Source organism: Lissotriton helveticus, chromosome 2_1 (assembly GCF_964261635.1).
Source record: "Lissotriton helveticus chromosome 2_1, aLisHel1.1, whole genome shotgun sequence".
NCBI lineage: Eukaryota > Metazoa > Chordata > Amphibia > Caudata > Salamandridae > Lissotriton > Lissotriton helveticus.
The window spans coordinates 197,045,249-197,051,702 of record NC_136059.1 but is presented as its reverse complement, the minus strand read 5'-3'; the positions used below and the strand labels follow the sequence as shown (position 1 = coordinate 197,051,702).

Genomic DNA, 6,454 nt, shown 5'->3' with positions numbered 1-6,454 from the left:
CTGAATTATAGAGGCAGTACCAAACAACAGGTGCACGTCAGGATTTTACAACACGTCCGAGCCATCCTTCACAGCAACCCCTCATATCCGGTGGCTCGCCATTTTCAAAGCAAACACAATAAGGATGTGAATTGCTTAACTTACTATGTAGTGGCAGCGGCACCTAAACTTCTAAGGGGAGGTGATAGAGAGCTGAAACTGAGACAATTGGAGTCTAACATGATCCTCGAGTTCGACAGCAAGTGGCCCAACGGACTGAATAACACCGAGGATTTGTATAACTTCTTGTAATATGTTCTGTCTGGGCTCTGGTATGGACTCCCCAAGCATGCACCCATAGCCCCCAGGTAGTCAGGTTCCCAGTGGAATGATTATCTGTGATAGATTTCTTAACCCTTTAGATGTATTTTTTGCTCCACAATGGCTAGTCAGGCTCCCTGTTAGCCATTGTAATGTATCCATCGGTTCTCCAGCTTCATGTGTACATACGTGTGTGTATATATCCAATATTCTGTGTTTTTTTTATCAGATCCTTGCTATTACTTTTTTATACACAGGGTGTTTTATTCACTTTTAACCATGATAAATTATTAAACCAATATGTAAGGTTTTAATTAACTTTTTTTCTAACAAAATGAGGTCTTGTTTGATCCCAATTGTTAAGATAGCATTTATGTATTACAATTACAGGTTGATTTATCATGCACTGCAGCACTTCATCCCGACTGTTTGAACGTGTAATATAACTTCTCGCACTTTAGGCATTGACCGGGTGTCACTATTAGTAGCACTACAAGTTTCTCTGCCTTTTTCTTGCTATTATTCTCCGCTGATAACATAACAATATGCATTCTCTATGTATTACACAGAAATATAATGTTATGTTATAGATAACAGAAAAGAAAGGATTTATCCTGCTATAACAAATGAATCGGTAAAACAAGTACGTTTTTTTACTAGATTGTCAATATATGTTCATTTTTATGTGGCGCACTTTACATTGATATTTGCGTATTTTGCACACAAGTTCTATGCACAGTACGTTTTCTATCTTTATGGTCATATGACCAGATTGGAGGCGGGTCACTAAGCATTATAAAAAGAAAAATACTACATTTGGTCATTTGCATGTGAACAAGGGCTGTCCAAGCCCAAAACGAGTCTTGCCCTTTTATCCAGCTGAAATGCAATAAAGAACCTGTAACTCGACTTGGTAGTCCGTCTCCTGCTTGCTTCGCTGATCCGAGTTGGCGTTTTGGAATGAATGAATGAGAATATATATATATTGTGGTACTTTTTGTTTTTGAGCAAAAAGATAACACCGAGCCCATCCAGGGCTATATAATTGATTGAATATCACAAATTCTTTTTCAGGATTAAATATAGTGACACATTTGCTCGATCACGGTTTTGAATATGGTCTGTATTTACACTGCTTAAAGATGGCGGGACTGTATTGACTATTTAGTCCCTTGTTTATGTCTAGGACACCTATGACGATGACAGCCGAAGTAAGATTTAAAAATGGCCGCAGAGCGTTAAGTGGTGCAATAGACAAAGGCTAAGTGCTGAAACGCGTCTTGCTGGTGCCTGAAGGTTTCAATAAAATGCTGCAAACCTCCCCCTCGTGAGAGTGCTTTCTTCTTTCTTGGCGGTTAGGTTACCGCATTCAAAAGGACTTTGGGAGCTGATATATATATATATATATACATATATAGATTATATATGTAATTTGCCTTCATATTGTGATCATGGTGCAAAGGTTATTTGTTTGGTGTTTTGTAACGTTCTTTTGGTAATTTAGCCAGTACGATGCCGATACACGGCGAGATTTCATTTCTTTCTGGCAGTGGTGATTAGCCTTATTGATCATATAATACTTATGTACAGAAGGCGTAAGCCTGATCAGAAATGTTATTTTCATATGCAATTATGCTGTATATAACAATGGCTGCCACGATTTACCATCGTTTCTTAACCGAACATATTTGTACTTAAATTGAGTCCGCCCTCACTTTCTATGAGGGCGTTTTCAAAAACGAGCCGTGAGCAGCATACCGCTAACACTGAGGAAGGACTTTGTCTGAAATTCTGTCGCCTTACCCGGAGTGCTTGAATCTTCTTTTCGTTTACCGAAGGGACTGCTGAGCTTCAACATATCACGCGTCTACCAGCGCGATATAGCACCCGCCACAGAGTGCCCCGAGACCCCTGGTAGCACGGGGCTGTTGTTTACGTTTATCGAGAGCACCGCTGTACACGGACCAGAAGCGTGAGGAGTCAACAGATGGGCGCACGGCTGATATCATAGACGCGGGTAAGTCGCCGTTCCCGTTGTTTACACTCCCGATTATTGCCGCTTGCATCTGCGAGGGTCCAAAAAAACAGTGAGGCGAGTGGGTATTGGCGGCGAAACCCGGGGAGGCTTCCCTGTGGTTCTTAAAAAACGCCAAGAGGCATGTGCGATGAAGAATAACGCAGCGAAGCAGCTCTTGACGTCTTTAAGAAACGCGCACCAAATCTTTCTGCTGCACCAGACACCGGAGGCAGGGGGAATGTACCACAGAGTTCCCTACAGAATCTTTTCATGAAACTAGAACGATTAAGTGAAAGAGAGATACGAAAATGGTGGGAGGCCACCTCTCTACAAAATTATATTGACGTGGATCGAGTGCCCAGGGGGCTTCGCATATATACAGTACCTGCATATGAGAGCCCTGATCCCATGTTGTTGGAACAATGGGCTGACCTTACTGCAGCCTCCTGTAAAGAAATGCTCGATCTACTCGTTAAATTCGCCTGGAGCGATAGAGCAAAAGCAATCGATGAGATAGCCTCCCTTGAGATTGAAATTGCCAAGGAAACTGACACAGTAAAATCAACACAACTACTAGATGAGATGAAAAAACGTCTGATCAAGTATGAACTCAAAATACGACAGCGGAAGCAGGAAAAGTTTGAAAGAGATGAGCGTGACTACGCTCAAGGAAGAATCCTTACTTTCTCTAAAAAATTCGATGGTCCTCGGAAAGCTCTTAATAAGACGAAGAACACCGGACCGGTAGAAGAACCCCCTACATCGGAATCCTCAGCCACGGAAGAAGAACAATCAGGTGATGAGAGGCCAACACCAAGCAGCGAAGGGAGAAAGACCCCTTTTCACCTGCAATTCGACCTCATCCGCCGCACCTGGCTGAGAGGGGGCAAACTCAAGCCACCCGAAAACGACGGAGAAACCGACGAGGAGGCTGGCAGAGGAAGAGGAAGGGGCAAAGCTGTAGCCCAAAACAGCCGCAAGAAGAAAGGGAAAAAATGGTTGATTCCAGTCCTACAATTGTCAACCTGACTGATCAGACTTTAACACGAGATGAGGAGGACACTTTGCAATTGGAGCTTAGCCTTTGCCCGAATAAAGGACTGGAGTACACCCAAACCCGTATCAACTTATTTTAACTGACCCGCAAAATCAAACTACACAAGTTTCACAAAATGAAACCCCAGACTGATGGTATGAGGAAAACAAAAAAGAAAACTACAGTGTGTCCCACAGATGTACTGTCCATTAAGGACCTTCACACGGCACAAGCATTGGAGGATCTGAGAACTGAACAATTGGTTGAGACCCCTGAAGATATCAGTGGAACACCAGGTGTGCAATGCATCCAGCAACAATCACCAATAACAGATTTCAAGGCTCCATCGCAGTTCAATCCGCAGATGCCGTATGAAGCAATAGATACCTTCACAGACTGTCAAACAACAAGAGAACTAAGAAAAGGAATAATCTAACCATGGCACAAACCAATGCTCTTTCTAACTTGAGTAGAAACAAAGAGATTGTTGTAAAACCCTCAGATAAGGGGGGGAATGTTGTCCTACGAGACCAGTACTGTCAGGAGTCATTGAGACAGCTTCAAGATCTAAGAAACTATCAAAAGATAAAGATGAATATGCAGAAAGTATTAAGGCTTATCATGATCTCTTGAATAAATGGCGTAACAAACTGATGTTAGACATGAATGAGTTCTTTTTCCTTAGAAACCCGGAACCTGTAACTCCGACCTTCTATCAATTGCCAAAGGTTCACAAAGATCTTCAGTACCCACCGGGGCGACCTATCGTTTCCTCGAAGGGGAGTCTTACGGAAAACTTGTCTGTTTATATCGATTCTTTTCTTTCTGGTTTTGTGGTGGACCTAAAATCATATGTCAAAGACACCAAGGATTTTATCGGACAGATTGATCAGATTGTCTGCGATCCATCATATGTGCTGATTACCCTGGACATTGCCAGCCTCTATACCAGTATACAACATGAACAAGGTATAGAGGCTGTCAAGTATTTCCTTGACAAAAGATCAGCCAAATACATGGAGCATGGGAGGATGCTGATAGAATGTTTAAATTTCTGTCTTAGAAATAATATCTACCTTTTCCAGAATGACCTGTTCAGGCAAATAAGTGGAACTGCGATGGGACCTGCTTCGCCCCCAGCTACGCGAACCTTTTCGTAGGCTGGTGGGAGGAGCAGGTTGCCCTAGCGGTGTGAAAACCAGCTATGGGCCCAGTACATCGTGGTATGGCGTCGATATATCGACAACCTCTTCCTAGTGTGGAGGGGCTCCACCGCACAGGCAGAGGAATTCATTGTTGAATCTCAATCACAATCAGTTGAATCTAAAGTTCACATCTGACATAAGTGAGACGGAGGTACATTACCTTGATTTGAGGGTGTTTGTCAGCAAAGGAGGTCTGGAAACTGCTCTGTATAGAAAGCCGACGGCCGGCAACAGCATTCTACATGCTGGAAGCAGTCACCCCACCCAGTCTGATTCGCAGTATTCCCTATGGAGGACTGCTGAGATTGAGACACAATTGTTCTCTGGAAGTAGATTTTATCTCAGCAGCCAAGGGATGTATTGCAAGATTTTTGACTAGAGGATACGATCAAGCCTTGTTGGATGAGACTTTCAATAAGGTATTGAGAATCCCCAGGAAACATCTTCTTGAACTTCTAAGATCACTGAGCATGCAGATTTGAATAATAAATTCCGTATGATTACAACTTATTCTGATGAGGCCAATATATTGAGACAAATGCTCACAAGGAACTGGAACATACTACGTACGGATCCCGTAATAGGGAATGATGTTCCAGTTAAACCTCTGCTCACGTTCAGGAAATCTAAGTCAATCAAGGACAATTTTGTTCCGAGTCACCTCATGCCGGTTCAATCTAAAACGAGCGGCACTCTGAAAGATATGAGGGTTTTTTTTCCATGTGGGAAATGTCGAGCATGTGATAATAGTAGACGCACACTAATGTATAGCGTTCCAGGCTTGGGTAAACCCAGAATTATCAACAAATTTATCACTTGCACGACACCTTACGTAGTGTACTGTTTGGTCTGCCCATGTGGACTACAATATATTGGGAGTACTATTAACAACGTAAAACTCCGAATATTGGAACACCAAAGAGCAATCACCAATAAGGACGTAACCTATCCTGTTGCTCGACATTTTGCCAAAGTACATTGTAGCAACAGGGAATTGCTGCGTTACTTTGGTATTGATCATGTGCCCTTGAACCCCAGAGGGGGAGATAGACTGCTGAGTCTTCGTAGACTGGAGTCTAGATTCATTATAGACTTACAGACCAAAAGTCCCTCAGGGCTCAATACAGGGGAAGAACTGACAGTCCATCTAGGCAGATGATCCTCCGACTCCTCATATGTGTCTCCATCATAACAGATTGTGTACTACACCCTTGATAAATGAGGAACACAGATGTATGAATATATAAAGCTGTATTGTAGAATCTCATGGAATTAGATACTATCATGAGGTGTTTTCCTCAATAGATCTCTAGGATGTATTATCTATATTTGATCAATTTACAGTGAACTTATGAACTCTTTTAATCATGTCCCAATACTTAAATTTCACAAAATGCTTTGTCCTCATATGATTTCGATTAGGTTTCCGACAGACATGGTTTCACAATTTCACTTTCTTAACCTTTTCTTTGTATGTATTTAATACATTTGAGTAACCATTATGATTATTGGCAATCAGCATGTTTATAAATGTATTACATCTCTTTCCTACCTCACTGCCACATATGCAGTACGAATTAGTTTGACATCAATTTATCTCCGGGATACAATATATATTGTAATGCCGGAGATGTGCCGATACACGGCCTGATTGTAATTTGCCTTCATATTGTGATCATGGTGCAAAGGTTATTTGTTTGGTGTTTTGTAACGTTCTTTTGGTAATTTAGCCAGTACGATGCACGGCGAGATTTCATTTCTTTCTGGCAGTGGTTATTAGCCTTATTGATCATATATTACTTATGTACAGAAGGCGTAAGCCTGATCAAAAATGTTATTTTCATTTGCAATTATGCTGTATATAACAATGGCTGCCACGTTTTACCATCGTTTCTT

General features: G+C 41.8%; 1 protein-coding gene across 5 annotated transcripts in view; it reads right to left on the bottom strand.

The window, feature by feature from the left end:
• Positions 1 to 6,454, bottom strand: part of UBAP2 (ubiquitin associated protein 2) — a 1,803,012-nt gene that overhangs the window by 1,744,577 nt on the left and 51,981 nt on the right. The gene's annotated exons all lie outside the window — the stretch shown is intronic.